Source organism: Heptranchias perlo, chromosome 23 (genome assembly GCF_035084215.1).
Source record: "Heptranchias perlo isolate sHepPer1 chromosome 23, sHepPer1.hap1, whole genome shotgun sequence".
NCBI lineage: Eukaryota > Metazoa > Chordata > Chondrichthyes > Hexanchiformes > Hexanchidae > Heptranchias > Heptranchias perlo.
The window spans coordinates 14,198,561-14,217,317 of NC_090347.1; positions in this window are offsets into that span (position 1 = coordinate 14,198,561).

Sequence of the window (18,757 nt, forward strand, 5' to 3'; positions counted from 1 at the left end):
CCTTTATATAATCCCTTAATTTAAATCCCTTTATTCATTTGTAGGTAAATACTGCTTACTAGTTTATGTGTGAAGGGACAGACTGGCAACAATGGAATTAAAAGGAACACTGAATTTCTAGTGATCTTAACAAGACAGTTTCTCAACCACTTTAAATCTAGCAAAGAACAATTCACATCCCTTCATCCTACGCCCCTCCCTATACTGCCCCTATAGTTCTTTCTGCAAATCATATCATGTCCATTTAACTGCCCATGGACCAAGTTGTGCTGTATACACTCAATTCTTGCCTCCTCTTTAGTTCCACTCCGAGTTGCCATAGGGATGGCTCGTGTTGGAATTGGAAGTATCTCACTGGTGTAGTAAGGATCTGAGGTTGGAACTAAGACAGATCATTCATGAAAATTGAAGGCAACTTTACATCTGCCTGTGCAATACTTGACCAGGAAATGCTTGATTCTGGCTGTAAAAAGACGCGTTCTGACCGCAATAGTGACATCCCTTATCTTCATAAGCATAACATTTACCCCCAAAAATATGAATTAAAAGGTGCTACTCCCATGGACCTACATAATAATTGTGTAAATCTCTGCCCACATTTTCATATGAAATTTCTCATGGATATTTCTGTTCCCTTGTTTTTCAAAGTTGATTTTTCTTGTTTGCTCGTGCACTTGCACGGTGATTGGAAGGTAAGATAAAATAAGACTATGTTTCAGAAACACAACCATAGGCTGCAAGCCCTAACAGTTCAGACCTTGTGACTGAATCATTCATTTACACTGGCACTCAGTTCCCTGCTCTAATGAGTCAGGTCAGCTGTCAAATTTACAGACTCAGTGCCTAAAGGCTGACCAAAACCATTCGGCAAAACATTCAAAGGTCTCAGATTATTAACAGTTTCTGGCTGTGTTTTTCTCCTTTGTAGACAATTCTTAGCTCTCTTTGTTCCAGACCATACAATGTACTCTTGGTGGGTTAATAAGTTGATTCAGGGGATGCTCTTGGCCTAGCTGGTAAGAAAGTTTCAGTAAAGTGACCATGAAATCCTTCAGCAGCCAGAAATTCCGTTCACAACCAACTCTGGCCACAAAGAGGTTAAAAGAAGAAAAATGAGTTGACGAATAAAGACCATGGCCAACAATCACAGTATTTATGACAGTTGCAGACAGAATAAGCACATTACATAACAGGACACTGTAAAGACCTGACATATAATACATGTTGGCCAATGCTTAAAGGGATGGTTCACAGATACAAGTTTTAAACAGACAATGGGGTAGCAAGTTACTAATGTACCCCAATATCCTTTTTATTCACCTACCTAGTTGCAGTGGAAAGCTTTCGACCCAAAAAATGGCCTAAGTCTACTTTATTACGGTCCTATCCTTTAAAACAAAGGTATGCGTAGTTCCTGATAAAACTAGCTTATGAGCCACAGATTTATTGCAGCTTTGATCAACTATGGTGTTGTAATCTTTCCTTAATCAACTGAAGTAAAAAAAAAATTCAAGTATTATAGCAGAGTCTAGGATATGAAAACAGTTTGACTTGTGATAGTCCTAAATTACTGGCCCTACTGTCACCCAGGTAACAGTAATTGGGCTTGTTTTCCTCATACTTCTTGTACAGGCAAAAAGCAGGCTTGTGATTTTGCACTAGATTGTACAAACACTATTCTAGATTTTCAATTTGTTCCATTAAGCAGGTTTAATATGTACGTTTTGAGTGCAGCAGTGAGACATGTACAAGCAATGGGTAACATTTTTAGACATATTTATCACATGTCTGTAGGGCTCTTGGATCTTTGATGCAAAGAGCCCTTTGGTAGAAATATGACTATTTTAAGTACATGAAGCAATTTAGTGCCAGAGTGGCTGAGATTACAGCACTAAAACATGGACTAAAATGTACTTGTCAGAGAAACAGCTTTACAATTGTACAAATGCCAAAAATGCATATCTCCCGCTACACCCACTGAACTACAGCACCCGCTCGCAGAAGCCTTGTCCCTTTCTCCGAATGACAAGCTCTTCTCGGCTGGTGTAAAAAGCAGGTTTGTCGTGGAACTAACAACCTAAAACCAGACTGAACAGCATTTACAAGCTACAAGATAATTTTTTTATTTTATTCAGAGAATAGTGTAAGTTAAAAAAAGTTGCAGTAGAGGCACCAGAATAGATCTCAGTATGCCTGGTTGGGGTGGGGGGGAATTCCTGATCACTACTTTAGCCCAGGAGTGTACACACTTTACACAAACCTGTAGGCTTTTTAATTACCTCAAATACTAATTTTTACTGCATGTAAATGATAGATTTTTAATCAAAGAAAACAAAGGAAAAATAAGTGCCATTTGGGTAACAGACCATAATTTACCCAAAAACTATCTGAACACTCAACCTCTCCACCCCTTCACAGAGGAATTCCTTTCCTTCTACACTCTCCCCACTAAGCCTCCCGGTCAAATCGTACAATTCATAGGAGTGCGTACAATTCTAAACTCGCAATTTAAGAGCTGATTCACTGCCCCAAGAGATCTCGCTGAGAAAGCAATGGAGCTCAGCTCGGCGGTGATGTGCTCACTCCCGATACAGGATGCAGGTCGTTCCCAACACTGCCGCTTTGCTCCAGGAGTGCTGTGGGCAGGGGTGAGGGGGGGCGCTGCAAGCAAGGGTTCCTGGTCTGGCCATAGATCAGGAACACTCCATCCCGCCTTCTGCACCAGGTCCCCTCCAGGAATTAAACTAGGATTCTCACCTCTGGTTGGAGGCACTGCAGGAGGCTTCTGTCGTAAGGTGAGACAGCGACTGACTTTTAGGTGGCGTTGTGAGTCGCAGCATCAGTGCACCAATAAGGTGGTTGAGAGGGGGCAGGCGCGTGTTGCCATGACATTCCAACACCCGCTGGACTATGGAGTCTCCAGGAATGTGTGAAACTTTCAAGAAGCTGATTCACCATTAAATGTCCTTTTTGAGAATTCCCTGTGATTTTTCTCCCGGGATACTCGCAGCAGTATCCGGGAGGTTCATCTTTAATTCCTGGAGATTCTGGGACAATCCAGGGGAATTGGTAACCCCAAATTGAAGCAGGGACATCAGGTACAAGCTGCAGCTGGGACTGGCGGTGAGAAGATCAAAGTTTGCAAGTCTTTGTGAACCAGTTGACTAGGGGAGGCAGGGGTGGGGGTGTTGGAGGGACAGAATGCATGTGTGCATTGAGGGAGGTATGAGAGTTTAGGGCATCTCTGTGAATGAGGGAGGAAGGGGGGAACGAGAAACACTGGGCCTCTGCGGACTGGGGAGAGTGCTTCTGTGTAGAAGGAAGAAAGTTCTTTGTTAAAGGTTTGGGTGGAGGAGGGGATTGAGTGTTTAGACAGATTTTGGGGAAATAATGGTCTGGTGGATGTCACTTATTTTTTCTATAATTTTGTTAGCTTAAAAAATCTATCATTTACGTTGTAATAAAAAAGTGTCCAAATTAATAGTAGTAATGCATCATTTTTAATGCAAAAATTCAACATTTTCCAGGGCAGCTTGCCCCAGAATCCCCAAGAAACAAATTGTACCTATGGACCAGGAGAATTGGGACACCATTTAGAAGTAGCGTGTACAATTCTAAATTTGTTGTCATGCCCTGCCATTTGGACATGTAGGGCTCAGTCGCGATGCTCCCCATGGTCAAATAGCGCTTCAACTCTAACGTTGTAATATTCAACATCAAAAACTGACAGAAAAGAAAAGCTCCGAGTGTTGATACGCCAGCGCGTACATCAACAAGTATGAAAGAATTCACTGTCAAAACGCAGCGACATCCAGAAGCATGGAGCCAAAAGAAGGTGCAAATAGTAATAGCGCCTGCATGCCATATAATTGTATTTTATCAGTACTAACGTCAAGTTTAAAAAAAAATCTCCTGAAACCAATTAAAGAAGGGTCTCCATGACAAAGTACTAGCAAAACACTATAAATCACAAAATAAGACGACAAATTTGCAACGGTAAAATACCTTACTCTCACCCACAGACTAAATAAATAAACCCAACAAAATTTTTTCTGTAATGTTGAGGAACACGTCCCCTCCCCAGCTATTAGCAATCCAAAAAATCAGGGCTTTTACCGTTCAATTTGTTTTCATTATAGCAAAGAAATCATTCCTAATATGCAAGTAATTAGTGTTGCCACCACCATCTTTATAAATGTTTGTACAGATTAAAGCAATTAAAAAAGTCAGCCACTGCACAGGGAGGGGAAAAAAATGAGAAAGACGGCAGAGAACCAATCGGAGGGGTTTAGCGTTTCTCAGAAAGATGTGAGATGTCACCTGAGACCAGTTGGGGCTGGCAGGCACAGTGCAGAGTGTGCCTTGGGCTGACGCCTGCTACCTTTTTTTTCTAAATCAGAAAATGGGACTTCAAACCAGTGCCAAAAATATCAACCAATTCATAGCTGTTAAAAAGCCAGGGAAAGCTGAGTCTGACTGTGGTGCTGATTTTTTCCTATAATCCTGACCACCCTCTCTCTCTTCGAACCATTTTATTAAACATCTCCCCCAAAAAAAACTGCCAAGGAGACTGATTTTGATTTACAAACAAATGTCAAAATACCATTTTTTTTTGTATAATCCAACTGGAGCACTGGTACATACTCTCCAGTTATCAATAAAATAAAAAATGATTCAATAGAATTGAAATAAATTTCATCAATCATAATAAGGCTATATTGCAGTCTTATTGCTTGGCTCATAAAATACTGTCTGCCCTCAGATTAAATGATGACTGATTTAATTTATAACTCACTGCATTCTCTTTGTTTGACGGGCCAGGAGACTCAGTGTGTCCATTAATATTTTAAATGTTCAGAAGTCGTACAACACCAGGTTATAGTCCAACAGCTTTATTTGAAATCACAAGCTTTCGGAGCTTTGCTCCTTCGTCAGGTGAGTGAAGGGTTCCATAAAGGCACAGCATATATAGTCAGAGAACAATGCCTGATGATTGCAGATAATCTTTCCAACTGCCCGTTATCACACCTCGGCATATGCTGTGTCTTTATGGAACCCTTCACTCACCTGACGAAGGAGCAAAGCTCCGAAAGCTTGTGATTTCAAATAAAGCTGTTGGACTATAACCTGGTGTTGTACGACTCCTTACATTTGTCCACCCCAGTCCATCACCGGCATCTCCACATCATTAATATTTTACACCCAGCTTACAGGATGAACCAGAGGAAAAATAATGGATGATGTTTCAGTTTCTCAAATCAACTATATTCACTTCACTTCACTTTCTCAATTGACAATGTTTTCACTTGGGTGTAGGGGGCATCACTATAGTTTGTGCCAGTACTGTTTGAACATAAGAACATAGGAACAGAAGTAGGCCATTTAGCCCCTCGAGCCTGTTCCACCATTCAATTAGATTACAGCTGATCTGTATCTTAACTCTACCTGCCTTAGTTACATATCCCTTAATACCCTTGCCTAACAAAAATCTATCAATCTCAGTTTTGAAATTTTCAATTGACCCTCAGCCTCAACTGAGGGGAGAGAGTTCCAGATTCCACCATCCCTTGTGTGAAGAAGTGCTTCCTGACATCACCCCTGAACGGCCTAGCTCTAATTTTAAGGTTATGCCCCCTTGTTCTGGACTCCCCCACCAGAGGAAATAGTTTCTCTCTATCTACCCTATCAAATCCTTTAATCATCTTCAACACCTCAATGAGATCATCCCTTATCCTTCCATACTCAAGGGAATACAAGCCTAGTCTATGCAACCTGTCCTCATAATTTAACCCTTTGGACCAGTAGTGATGTGTTTATATGGTCCTGAAGCAAAATGTTGCCATAGCTGCAGCCTAACCCAAGAACTGATGTTTCCTTCCTTGTATGGAGCATTGCCAGAAGAAGCAGTGTTAGTCTGATGCTGCTTTGAGAAGGCTGGGTTGGCACATTTTACACTGAGCAGCAAGTTTAGAGCCATTTCTGTGAAAATGGAGAATTGCAGTCATTGTGTTTGCCTACCTATTCGACAGATTTTTTGTTCCACGCCACTAAATTGATTACTCTTGTAATCTTTCTTTGGCCATAACAACAGCCTTACAGGAGGCCTCAGCTCAGTGCTGCCAATTCCAGTTACTGAGATTCATGGTGTGAAGTTTCAACATTGGAAATTGTGGTGGGCGGATAGGATTTTCTTCCAATTTACTTGTTCTTACGATGTGGGAAATGAAGCAGGTCTGGATTTATTGCCCATCCTTAGTTGCCCTGCTTTACCATTGAGTGAGTAGCTAGGGTACTTGAGAGAGGCAGTAAGCGTCTCGCCCCCTAGTGTGGGACAGGAGTTACATGTAGATCAGACTAAGTAGAAGTGGCAGGTTTCCTGCCCTGAAGGTGATTAGTGAACCAGTTGGGGTTTTCACTAATCTCCAGCAGGTTTTATGGCCATTTTTTCTTGTGGTCGCACCCAAATTACCAAATTTACGGAACTCAGTTTCACGGCTTGTCACGGTGGGATTTGAACTCATGACCTCCTTCATTATGAGGTACACACACTTGGAAAAGTTGATAAGTTCCTATTAGACACTTAAACATTTTTATTTGTTTTCTATGAGTCTATAATGTACTAATTCTGTAGGATTTTATATAACTTGTTTTATAAATCCTGAGATGTTAAGAAAGGCACTGCTTTTTGGCCTTATTTGGATTTGATCATCTGAAATTTGTACATTCATTTATTGATAGAGGGGGGAAAAGGAGACTTGTATTTATATGGTACTTTTCCATCGCTGAAGCATCTCAAAGTACTTTATGTACATTCTTTGAAGTGTACACAGGCAGATCCCACAAACTGCAAGGGGAGGAATGGCCAGTTAATCTGTTTTTACTGGTGGTGGTTGAGGGCAAAATCTTGGTCAAGACACCAGAAGAGCTCTCTGCTCTTTTAAATAGAATTACACAGGACCTACAGCAAGGAAACTGGCTATCCAGCCCTACGTCCAGTTTGGTGTTTCTGCTGCATACATGCAGTAGTCCTAATTCCACATTCCTGCCTTCTTCCCAAATACCTTTATTCCCTTTTCCTTCAATCATTTACCTAATGTTGGCATAACTTCTGCTTCAATCACTAACTCCAGTAGTGCACTCCACAGCCTCAGAGTAATTTGTGTAAAGAAGTATCTCTTGCTCTCTGTGCTAAATTTCTTACATGTAATCTTGTATTTACAACCCATCATTCGAGATCCCTCAATCACTGGAAACAGTCTATTTCTATCTACTCTATCCCATTCCCTCATAGTTTTAAACACCTCTATCAATTCAGCCCACAATCTCCTCTTTCCTCATGAAAAAAGCCCCAATTTTCAAGTTTTTCTTAATATTTGTATTTCCTCCTACCGACAATCCTAGTGAATCTGTGTTGTATGCTCTCGATTGTCTCAACATCCTTCCTATAGTGTGGAGCCCAAAATTGCACACAAAACTCTGACTGTGGTTTTAGTGAGGTTTTATATATATTCACCATTACATTTTGATCTATTTTATTATTTATTAGTAGATCTAGAAACACCTCCCCCTTTATAAACATACAAATATATTGCTTGAGGAAGAGGTCCTGCAAACATTTTAGGAATTCCTTTCCCCTTTCTCCATTTACTCCCTCCCTGTTCCAATCAATGGTAATTAAAATGTCCTGGAACAATACTTTTGTTATTCCTACTAATTTCCTTGAACTGTCGACAGGTTTCCTCTTTCAATTCTCTCTACAGCAAGTATTCCCTCCTTCACCATTATTGTCACTCTTCTTTTCTTACAGTCAGCCTTGGCTCAGTGGTAACATTCTTGAGTCAGAAGGTTATGGGTTCAAGCCCCATTGAGCACAGATCTGAGCACAGAATCTAATCACACACTTCAGTTTAGTGCTGAAGCATTGTTGGAGGTGCTTTGGAATATCCTGAGGTCATGAAAGCAGTTATATAAACGCAAGTTCTTTCTTTCTCTTTACCTATTCTGTCCTTCCTAAAAATATTATAATCAGATAGGTTTATTTTCCACTCCATCTAAAAATACTCCCATGGGATCTTTAGCATCCACCTGAAGCAATGGAACAGCCAGGTGGAGACTTGGTTTAATGTAACATCTGAAGGCTGGCATCGCCAACAATACAGCACTCCCTTAGTGCTGCACTGAAACATCCAACTAGATTATTTGTTCTAAAGCTCATCCAATTATTTTTTAAATGATGTTTAGACCCAGCCTCAATAATCACTTGTGATAAGGCATTTTATGTTCTAATAAATGCATGGGAAAAAATCTCCGAACTTCCCTTCTTCCTTCTTCGAGTGATAATCCTCAGTGTATGTCACTTTGCTGTAGATTTGCATTCTACTATAATCGTTCACTGTTTACCCACTTAGAATTTTAAAAATTTTATTAGATTCCCCTTTATTCTTCTCTGTTCCAATGAAAAAAGCCCAACTTTTTCAAGCCTCTAACTATGACCTTTCATTCCTGTTATCATCTTTATGAAGCTTTGCTATGTCCTTTCTAAGGCCCCATTATCCTTCCTATAATGGGGTGCCCAGAACTGATTGCAGTACTACAAAAGTGGCCTAACAAATACAAGATGATCTCTTTGTCTTATATTGACTGCCACTATATATAAGACCCAGAATCCTATTTGCCTTTTTAAGGTATTTTCTACCTGTGGTCCCACCTTTAAAGATTTCTATGTTGCTCCACTCTTGTTACAAATCTCACCATTTGGGGTATGTTTCCTTTTCTGGATCTTTTCCCCAAAATGTACTAGTTCACTTTTCTTTACACAGAACTGTATCTGCCACATTTCTGCCCACTCTTGCCAACCTGGCTATGCCCTCCTGCTGTTTGCTGCATTCTCCCTAACAGTTTACCATTCCATGACATCAGCACTGCTGTCTCGTAAGAGTGCCACCACTGCACATTAAAGCTTACCATGCTGAATCAAACAACAGCAGTTTCTTCACAAATATCACTTAATGAAGTCCTACCCACTTGACACCTCCAGAACTCACTCTGATATCTTCCTTGGACTTGGGTCATTGAGGCAATTACATCTACTGTTACCCTTAGGAGTCAAAAACTCTAAGCTCCTAAAACTGAGGAGTTAAAAACTCTAAAGTATTATTCAGTTTTATGTAATCAATTCAGAGCTATCAGTTAATCAATTTCAAATTTTGATTGAGGAGAAATGAAACAACATAACACAATTGCTCACCTCATAGAGTAGTTGTACAATAAACACAACTTACATTTATATAGTGCCTCTCATTTAAAAGAGCATCTCAGAGGATTTCACCACAGGAAGAAGTGGGCACTGTGCATGAAGTGAAGGAAGGGAAGGGGGAAGACTGGCAGCATGGTCAAGGACAGGGCATAGTGGCTGATGGTGGTGTAGAGGGAGCGCAGTCATCCAGAGTGAGCAGAAGGGAGGGAAGAAGATTTCCCAGATTGCGGCTGTGGAGAGATGTGAAAAGAAAGAGAAAAATCTTGAAATCAGTTTTCTAAGACCCATGACATGGGCGGAGAGAATTGGATTAGCTGAACTTTGCGAAGGGTGGAGACGGGGAGACCAGCATTTGAAGAGTTGATACTTACTTGAAAAATGTCTTGCTGCACCATTTCCAAATATCCTTCTATAATGTAATAAAATAGATCAAATATTGTTCTTTTTGTGCCAGAAGGAAACTTCATTACCACTCAGCAAGAGATTTCAAACAAATTCTGAACCTGAACAAACCCAAACTCTAAGTGTGCCCACCCCATAGTGCCTGCTACCCATTCAATCCATACCCAAGTCCTCTTCTCTCTTACGCCATTACCATTCCTACCTTTGCTTTAATGGCCAGTTGGCCATTATGCTGTCATATTTTCTGTGTCTCAATCTCACAAAGTCCTGGAACACTGTGGATACCGACCTATCCCAGCATCCTCAGTGCCGTGGGAAGTGAATGGACCACTTTCACTGATGATGAGCATGTCAGAATACCATTAGTGTAAACGATGACCTATTTTTAAAAAAAATTGTCCCTATTTTTCACTTTATATTCTTTCCACAAACTCATTTTCTTTAGCCACGGGGATGAGATCAGCATCAGTATCCTTTCAGACAGAATAAATAAGATCCTCAAACTCTGTTACATGTTTATAATAAACAAATAGTCAACAGTCTCTCTACACTTATAGTGTTGCAGATGGCAGGTTATGTACAGCAAACACTGGGCAAAATTTATTCAGATTAGGGAGGAGGAAGCCATCATGTGTCTGGCAGTGCTAGCTCGTTCACAGCACCTATCTGCTTTAATTTTACTTCATTGCTCTTTCCCCGCATCCTTACATAGCCTTTATTTTAAAATACTTATCAAATTCCATTTTAAATGATGTCATAGCCTCTGCCTCAATAGCCACTTGTGGTGAAGCATTCCATGTTCTAACAACCCTCTGTATGAAAACATTTCTTCCAAGTGCCACCTTGTTCATCCAGTGATAATCCTGAACCTATGCTCCCTTGTTACCGATTCATCACCCACTGCAAACAATCCTCCACTGTTTATCCACTCAGAATTTCTACTAGGTCCCCTTTAACCTTTATTCCAATAAAGCCGCAATTCTTCAAGCCTTTCTTCATAATCATAACCCTCTCATTCCGGGTGTAATTCTACTTAATTTTCGTTAAACATTGCTCTAATATCCTTCCCATAATGTGTGCTTAGAAATGCATGCAATACTCCAACTGTGGCCTAACCAATGCCTTGTACAAAGTCAACATCACTTCCTTGCTTTTATATTCAATGTTCCTACATTAAAAAAATCCAGAATCTAATTGACATTTTCTACCTGTGCTTTCATCTTTAAAGATCTATGGGGTAGATTTACCCCCTCCCCCGTCCCGTTACAAAATCACCCCCTTCATCACTAAGTGGTTTTAGCCTTTTGCTTATGTGCTTATGAGAAAACCTTGCTAGTTCCCTTTATGTTAACCACCAATACTTTTGAAAGTCCCTCTTAATCTTGCATTTTACTTCCTTTCTTTATTTTTATTCTTTATTTTTCATATTTGCTTCCATGTTATCTCCTATAATTATCATATTATTTAATACTCTATTTTCTGAGTCTTATCCAACTTGCATTTAAGTATCTCCCACCACTCGCCGAATGTTTTATTTTCCATATTATCCAAACAATTTATCTGGGCTAGGTCCTCTTTAATCCTGCTGAAAGTAATTAATTTCCAATCCAGCATCTTTATCTATGACTCTACTTTGTCTACATTTTTTAATCTGAATCTTATTAGACCGGAATCACAATCTCCTAAATATTCTCCTACATTTCGATAATTTACATGTCCTGTTTCATCACCAAGAACCAGATCTGGAGCTGCATTCTTCCTTGTTGAACCATACTAAGGAAACAGACCTGGATCCATTCAAAAAATGCCTCCCCGTTTTGACCATAAACATCTGATTTATCCCAATCTACCTTAGGGTTTTTAAGGTTCCCCCATTGTTACAACCCTTTTACTACAGTAACCTCTCTAAAATTGCCTATAAATCTCATCCTTGATTTCTTTCCCACTATTCAGTGGTCCACAATGCACTCCCAAAATGGTAAGAGGTCCCTTATTAGTTCATAGAATCTTACAGCACAGAAGGAGGCCATTTGGCCCATCGTGCCTGTGCTGGCTTTTTGAAATCGACAGTGGGAGCTGCAAGTTCTTGGGAAGAGTAAGCAATGAGGAACAAGAACTGAAAAAAAAAATTAGATTCAGAATCTGAGCCGACCTGAATGGAATGCTTTTGGGCGAATTCACAAACATCTGTACTTTACTTAATTGGGATCTTTTGGGGGCTGAATTTCTCTATCACAAAAGGCAGCAAAAGTAACAAACATTCCCTGCTCATTACATGCCCCCATTTTCCCTATCTTTGTGTCGGAGTCTTCACTGTTGTAGATAGTAAATGAGTGACTGTCATATGTTGCTACATCCACAATGGGAAAGGAAGCTGTGATTTTTTTTAAATGAGAAGAGAAAGTAACCCTCAAGATACATACTGTGAGTGTGTGCACTAATCTAAAAAGGTTTTAGTTTAAAAGCAGAACAATTCATACGCGTAAAAATATTTGCTTTGTCACCGATGTGTTTTGATCGATCGCAGGCAGCCATGTTTGTTTGCTTTTTTTTGGGATGTCCACCATATATTTATCATGACCTTATCCTCAGACTGCAGAAGCAATAATTATGACCAGGGACAGGAATCCATTCATGCAGGGGACAACTTTTCTTCAAATTTAAAGAGAGCACAATCACAAGAATGGGCGATTGATCACTTGTGTTCTTTTACTGGCAATTTAATGGGCACCACAGCTCCTGAAATTCGCTGACTGGAATATTTACATTTATTAAAACCACTGCAAATGTGAAATAAATTTTTTGACCAGAAATGTCATTTCCACCTAAACCGTTACTAGCCCAGGGGAAAAAAAACCAGTCCCTGTGCTAAGGATAGAAGAACATTGAAGATGAGAAAAGACCTCTCAGCTCAAGCCAAGATAGTTATAGATAATGCCCTGTGAGCATGGACAGTAATGTCCAGAAAGTATTCATTTTCATAACTACATTTTTTTTTTCTATATTCTTGATTAAAATACATTTTGACATTCTAATTATCCCCTCATTTCAAAAGTACCAAAGTGCTTCAAAAATAGTACCAGTTTGAACTGTGAATACAAGAGGCCAGGAAGGTTGAACTTGAAGTGATTGATCCCTGAACTTACAGATGTTGACTCATGGTACAACAAGGCAACACCTGATTGGGTGAATTTCCGGCACCAATTTCCAAAAGGGCGTGGTAGTCCCTCTGTGGGATTAAGACATGTCACGGAGCACATTTTCTTAAAATACCTTAACACCGTCAGAGGCTGGAAACCCCCAGAGAGACAGGGAGATACCAGTGAAATAGTTAAATGTTCTGAGAAGGTCTATGCATATGAAAAAGAATTACAGCCATTCCGATTGTTGGTAGGTTTAAAATTAATTCGCTGCAACTGCTTTAAACCTGCTAAATTCAGTGAATCCGTTTTTCACGTATTATGTTTGTTAAACTAGATATTCTAAACATTTGGATCATATTTATTTTATTAAGTAAGAAAAAATTTACGGCATCCAATTAAAGGCTCCTTCTCAAACGCCAAACTTGCCATTTAATTCTTCAGATTTTAGAGCATTCGTCACGACTGCTCGCAATATTTCTGGGGATACACTGTGTTCTTTGGCAGCATCGAGGCAAATTTAGGACTCAATAGAGTTAGGAAAACTGGATGACCTGTGCCGAGATCCTGATTCATTTACGCAGAATATATGGAACCGAATTTGAGATTCCATGATCGTCAGACTTGCACACTCAAATTTGCAAAATGTCTTGCGGCAGCCAAATGGGAAACACACATACAAGGAAAATGACCTTGCTCATAAAATTTTCCTCAGTAAACGTTTAGAACATGCATAATAAATGAACATCTTGCCTGTGGGGAAAGATATTAACTCTATCACCTACCTACACAATAGCTGAAACAACTAGTTCCTTTGCTATAACTCACTGCCGCAGTAAAAATATTAATTTTGGCTGTCCTTGATACTGCTTTTCATTTTACTTTTCTAGGTTTTCACTGAACTATATTATGACCATGAAGCAAGACCCAGGTGCTGCCTGTGTTGTTGGAAAGGCTTTTGTTATTGATCTCAACCAGCAGTGTACATACCTCTCTCTCAAGCCAAGATTTCAAATCAATTTTGCCTGTATCAGCGTCAAATCTCATTAAGAACAGCCTAGTAATACGATGGCATAAAGCTTTTTGGTATTTCTGGAACAAGGATTACCTGGAAGGGAGTTCCAAAGTCATTTTTTCATTGCTATGCATTGAGAGATATGCCTCCATCACTGGCTGTTGCCCTGGGTGATCGAAAGCCCACGAGGGCTTTTTTCAATGACTCCATGACACCCCCTTTTCTTCACACATTAAGTAAATGGTACAGTATCTTCATATTATCACTAACTGTCCCATTGCAAAGCAAATTCCTCAACAGGAAAATACTACTATGCAATGGTAACAAATGATGGTAGCTGAAATGCACAGTGCACCAGGAAAGAGAAATTGCTACAGTCCATTGACTGGAGCACTTAGAGGCACACTCCACACTTTCCTCGTACAACCATTCCTTGAAGAGATGACATAGTTCATGCATTTTATATACTCTGGACAATCATTTGCTGAAGTGGAAAAATACCATGTGAACAAAAGATGCCAATGGTAGGTATATCCTCAACCATGTAGCACTGTTCCCTTGGCAACTACCTCAGCACCTAATTTCATTTCAAAAACATTGCAAAATAACATTAGTAGATCATTTATAAAACTAATCTTGCTCACAAAATAGGTTTGTCCCTCTCACATTACATTCTGTGCCTTAAGTCTCCATGTCAAAGGTATGCTGTATTTTAGTTTGAATATAATCTATAAGTTGTCAATCCAGCCATTTGGTTTCTCTTGGCATTGACATTGATTGATTTCAGTTCCTTTTTAAATTAATTTTTTTATCCTTGGTGGCCAAAAGGCCAGTTGAGAGCCTTGTGGTGGGTACATCTCCTCCAATCCACGATAAGAAAATATTAATACAGGTAGAGGGTGCAAGTGTGCTCATTCATCCATTGAATTCCAATGAAAGGAATGTTGAGAGAGTTGGACTGGTGGTGGTGTAATGTCAGCACAGTATGCAAATCAAAATGGCAACACTTTGTACTCATGCTTATAACCTTATAGAATGGTTTCACCTGCAAGAAGAAGCATGGGTCTAATCACAATGCATCCAGATTATGTTAATTTTACATAGCAGGGTTGCTGGAAGGAAAAATTACATTGACACTGCAAATAGGGTTCTTTACCTCATCGACTTCCCCAACGCTCTGCATGACTCCATCTGCATATCACATTATAAACTCAGTGCGGGTCACACCATGAGTAGGGAAAATGCACCACCCGCCCTATTGCTCCTTGCACCCTTACTTAGACTTTCTCTAGATTTCTCCGCTGAACTCTTCGATAATTTCCCTGTATTTTCCTGGATCTACCAAGGAGTGAAAACACTCTAAAAAGAGTGTAAAAAAAATGAAATTTCGATGATGTTTGTTAAATAGTGAAGATGTTAACTACTTTCCAAACATTTAATCAGGCTGTGACATCATCTGAGTAGATCATGCAACTTGCAACGCCATTTTACATTCAGGCAGCCATTTTGAGGGAAACAATTTAAAACCAAAAGTCATTGCTTTAAGGGCTTTTGTCGTCTTCTATTGGAGAACTCCAGTGCAGTTTACTATAAAATACAGGAATCCTTAAAGATTTGGACGGTGTAGACTATTATTTTTATTTGGGTATCAATGTCTTCAAAGTTGGACTGTGATATGGGGGGGGGTGCAGTCGTTTGACTAATTCAGATTTCACATCTTTCAAAGCCAAATTTGATTCTGGTCTGAATTAACCCAAACCCTTTATTGCTCTCTATGAAAACACTTATATGGAAATGAGAACTGTTTGAATCAAAACTGGCAGATTAATTTAAAGCCACCTTATTTACACAGTGGGAAAATCTCTTCTGTGGAATAGATACAGCTCAAATCAAGGTTCAGTTTAATGAAAGAAAGTTCTGTGAGTTCAGCACGTCAGCTCGACCTACTGAACATATTGACCTTGCGGTTGCTGAACAGCTTTTCACTTCTTTTCGAATCCAAGTTTTTCTTGGCAAAATTAGGTTGGCCATATCAATGTCAACAGAATGATCAACACGTACATTTTGCTGAAGATTTTGTGACATTGCATGCAAGATTAACAGTTAAATCTCATATAATAAGAACGTTTTAATGGGGAAAATGTTATAATTTAAAGGAAACTAACTTTAATATATCTTATATCACCAATCACCACTCACTTACTAACATGACACTTCCCTCTCAAGTGATTTTAAAAGAAAAATGAAATATTTGCTATCTGTTCAAAAACTGATCCTGTGCCAAAAATGCCCTTGAACCATGAGAATGCTTCTTTAAAGGGCCAGTGCAATCTGCAATTTCTTGTTTTCAAGCAAGCTATTTGTGATTTAAGACATTCTCTACAGCATGCATGACGAATTGATATGTAAAATTTCCTTTCATTTGTCACTATTTTGAGACATAAAGCAATGCCAAGCCCCACTTTCATTTACAAAGCTTTTGTTTCTATAACGTGCAAAAATATGGTTTTCCATAAATGAGAAAAATTTGTGATATCTTGTTGCATTTGTTGATCCCACTCCATAATTGGCGCCCTGCATGGAGTGGTGCTCATCTGCTTAAAATCAGCAGGGTAGAAATTGGTACGCCTTGCACCCAATTTTCAGGCGTAAAACGGGCACAAAGCTTACCAATTTAGCAGATGGGCCGAATGGCCTGTTTCTGCACTGTAGTTTCGTTGTAACTTGATGTGACCCATCTTTTCTCCTTGCAGATTCTCACTGCTGATAAAAAAAAATAGGCAAACAAGTTAGACGCCAGGAAGCACATACTTTCTCGGAGAGATGTTACCCTCTAGAACAGGTTACTATTGGATGTTATAGGTATAGTTATGCTCCAGTACTTTAAGAAGGGACTTGGCAGTTCCTTAGAAAGGAGGGTATTGGGTTTTAATGGGACTGAGGAGAGGTGTTAAGTTAAGTTTGCCTAGGAAAGCATCAGGAGTAATTTAGGTCTCCTGAAGCTTGCTTGATTGCCTTTTGGCATCAGGGAGAAATTTTCCACAGCTTTTTGTAGTAATTGTCCACACTCTTATTTGATTTTGCCTCCGCCAGGAATTATTTATCATGACTTACAATTAGAGAGGGTGGTTTTACCATTGAGTGGATAGGAGGTTTTACCATTGAGTAGATAGGGTAAGCACTGATGGTCCTCAGAGTCTTTGGTCATCCTTCTTTTTGTATGTTCTGATATAGCTTCAGAGTGTCAGTGAGCAGCATTGTTGAACAGCTGGGTAGCACTTATTAGCACTGTAAATAGCTAGACCAGTAAACTGTCAAAAGGCCCCAAGGCACTGCTCAGCAATGCTACAAAATTATTTTTTTGCTTTGAACTTTGGCGTTTATCTTGTTGCATTTATTGATCCCGTCCATAATTGGCGCTCTGCATGGAGTGGTGCTCAACTGCTTAAAGTCAGCGGGGTAGAAATTGGTATGCCTTGCACCCTATTTTCAGGCGTAAAACGGGCACAAAGCTTACCAATTTAGCAGTGAGAAGGCCTGCGCACAATTTGTGCAGTCGTTGGTCCCACTGCCAAGTTGGTGAGGCCCAGTTCACAGGCATCTCTGGTAACCCCTTTAAAACAAATGTTAAGCTGCTTGAACATGTAAATGAGGAGCCTAATGCCTGTTTTAGACCCCCCCCCCTCACAAAAATTGGGTTGTGATGAGCGAGGCGGGCATCGGGATTGCCTGCGCAGGATTCCTCGGCGGATAGAAATTAAAGGTACGTTTTTAATTTTATTTTAAAAATTTTTCCAGTGGAGCCAGGAGCAGCAGGAGTGCCTCTCCCAGCATTGCAGCATTCTTGCCATCTGTGATCGGCAACTTCCCCCCACCTCGTGCCCCCCACCGCTGCCCTGCCTCTGAAAGCCTCTGCCGTGGAGGTGCGACAGGTGCTGGCAACACACCCACATTACTCAGATGAAGCCCGAGTCCCAATTTCGAGCCTCCCGGTTTGGACGCCTATTGCGGCCGCATCGCCATCATCGCGTCGGAAACTGGACCCCGACAAATTTCTACCCCAATGGCCACAGGATGAGATCTGAGTCAATAGTTAATTACCAAGAAATAAGAGGATCAGCATATATTGCAATATTTTATTCTATGTCTTCCTGTTAAATTATCAGAATGTCCATTACTGTTGGTTTTGCTTTTGCGACCCTGCACTGTTTATGATCTTGTCAATTCCAAACTCTCTGTTCCTCTGACTCCGACTTCTTGTGCACCTTTGCCGCCCATGCTTTCAGTCATCTTGGTCCCACTCTCTGGAAACCTCTCTCTAAATCCGACTGCCTCTCCACTTCCTTCTCCTCCTTTAAGACCCTCCTTAATACCCACTTCTCTTCCCATGCTTTTAGTCATCCCTCAAGACCTTCCTTCTTTGGCTCAGCATCTATTTTCATTGCACCTCTGTGAAGTGTCTTAGGACGTTGTTTTTCTTGGTGAAAGGCGCTATACTAATGCCAGTTGTTGTTGCTTTTTACCACCTTACACCAATGGGGATTTCAAGTTGCAAGCAGGAATTGTGTTAGAGAAGTTAAGAACAACATGCACTGATGTTTCCTTGGTTTCAGGAAAGAAAAGTGGTCTGTGACTTCACAAATTCCTTTGTTAAAACAGCCCACGCTCTGACAGAATAATTGGGTATTAATAAACTGAAGGTCACCATTCTTAACCTGACATACACTTGCACAATCGTCTCATGTATCTGACTGTGCATTCAAGACATGATCCAAACATATTAGGCTTTGATTTTTCACCAAAACTATTTGACCTCTATGGGATTTGTGATAGGATTTAGTCATTGCCATCAAAATATTTGTCACGTCTTTTGGGAAGCCGCAAAAAAACGTTCTTTGTTATTATTACGAGGAAGTAAGAAAAAATTGCCCTGGGCAATGACAT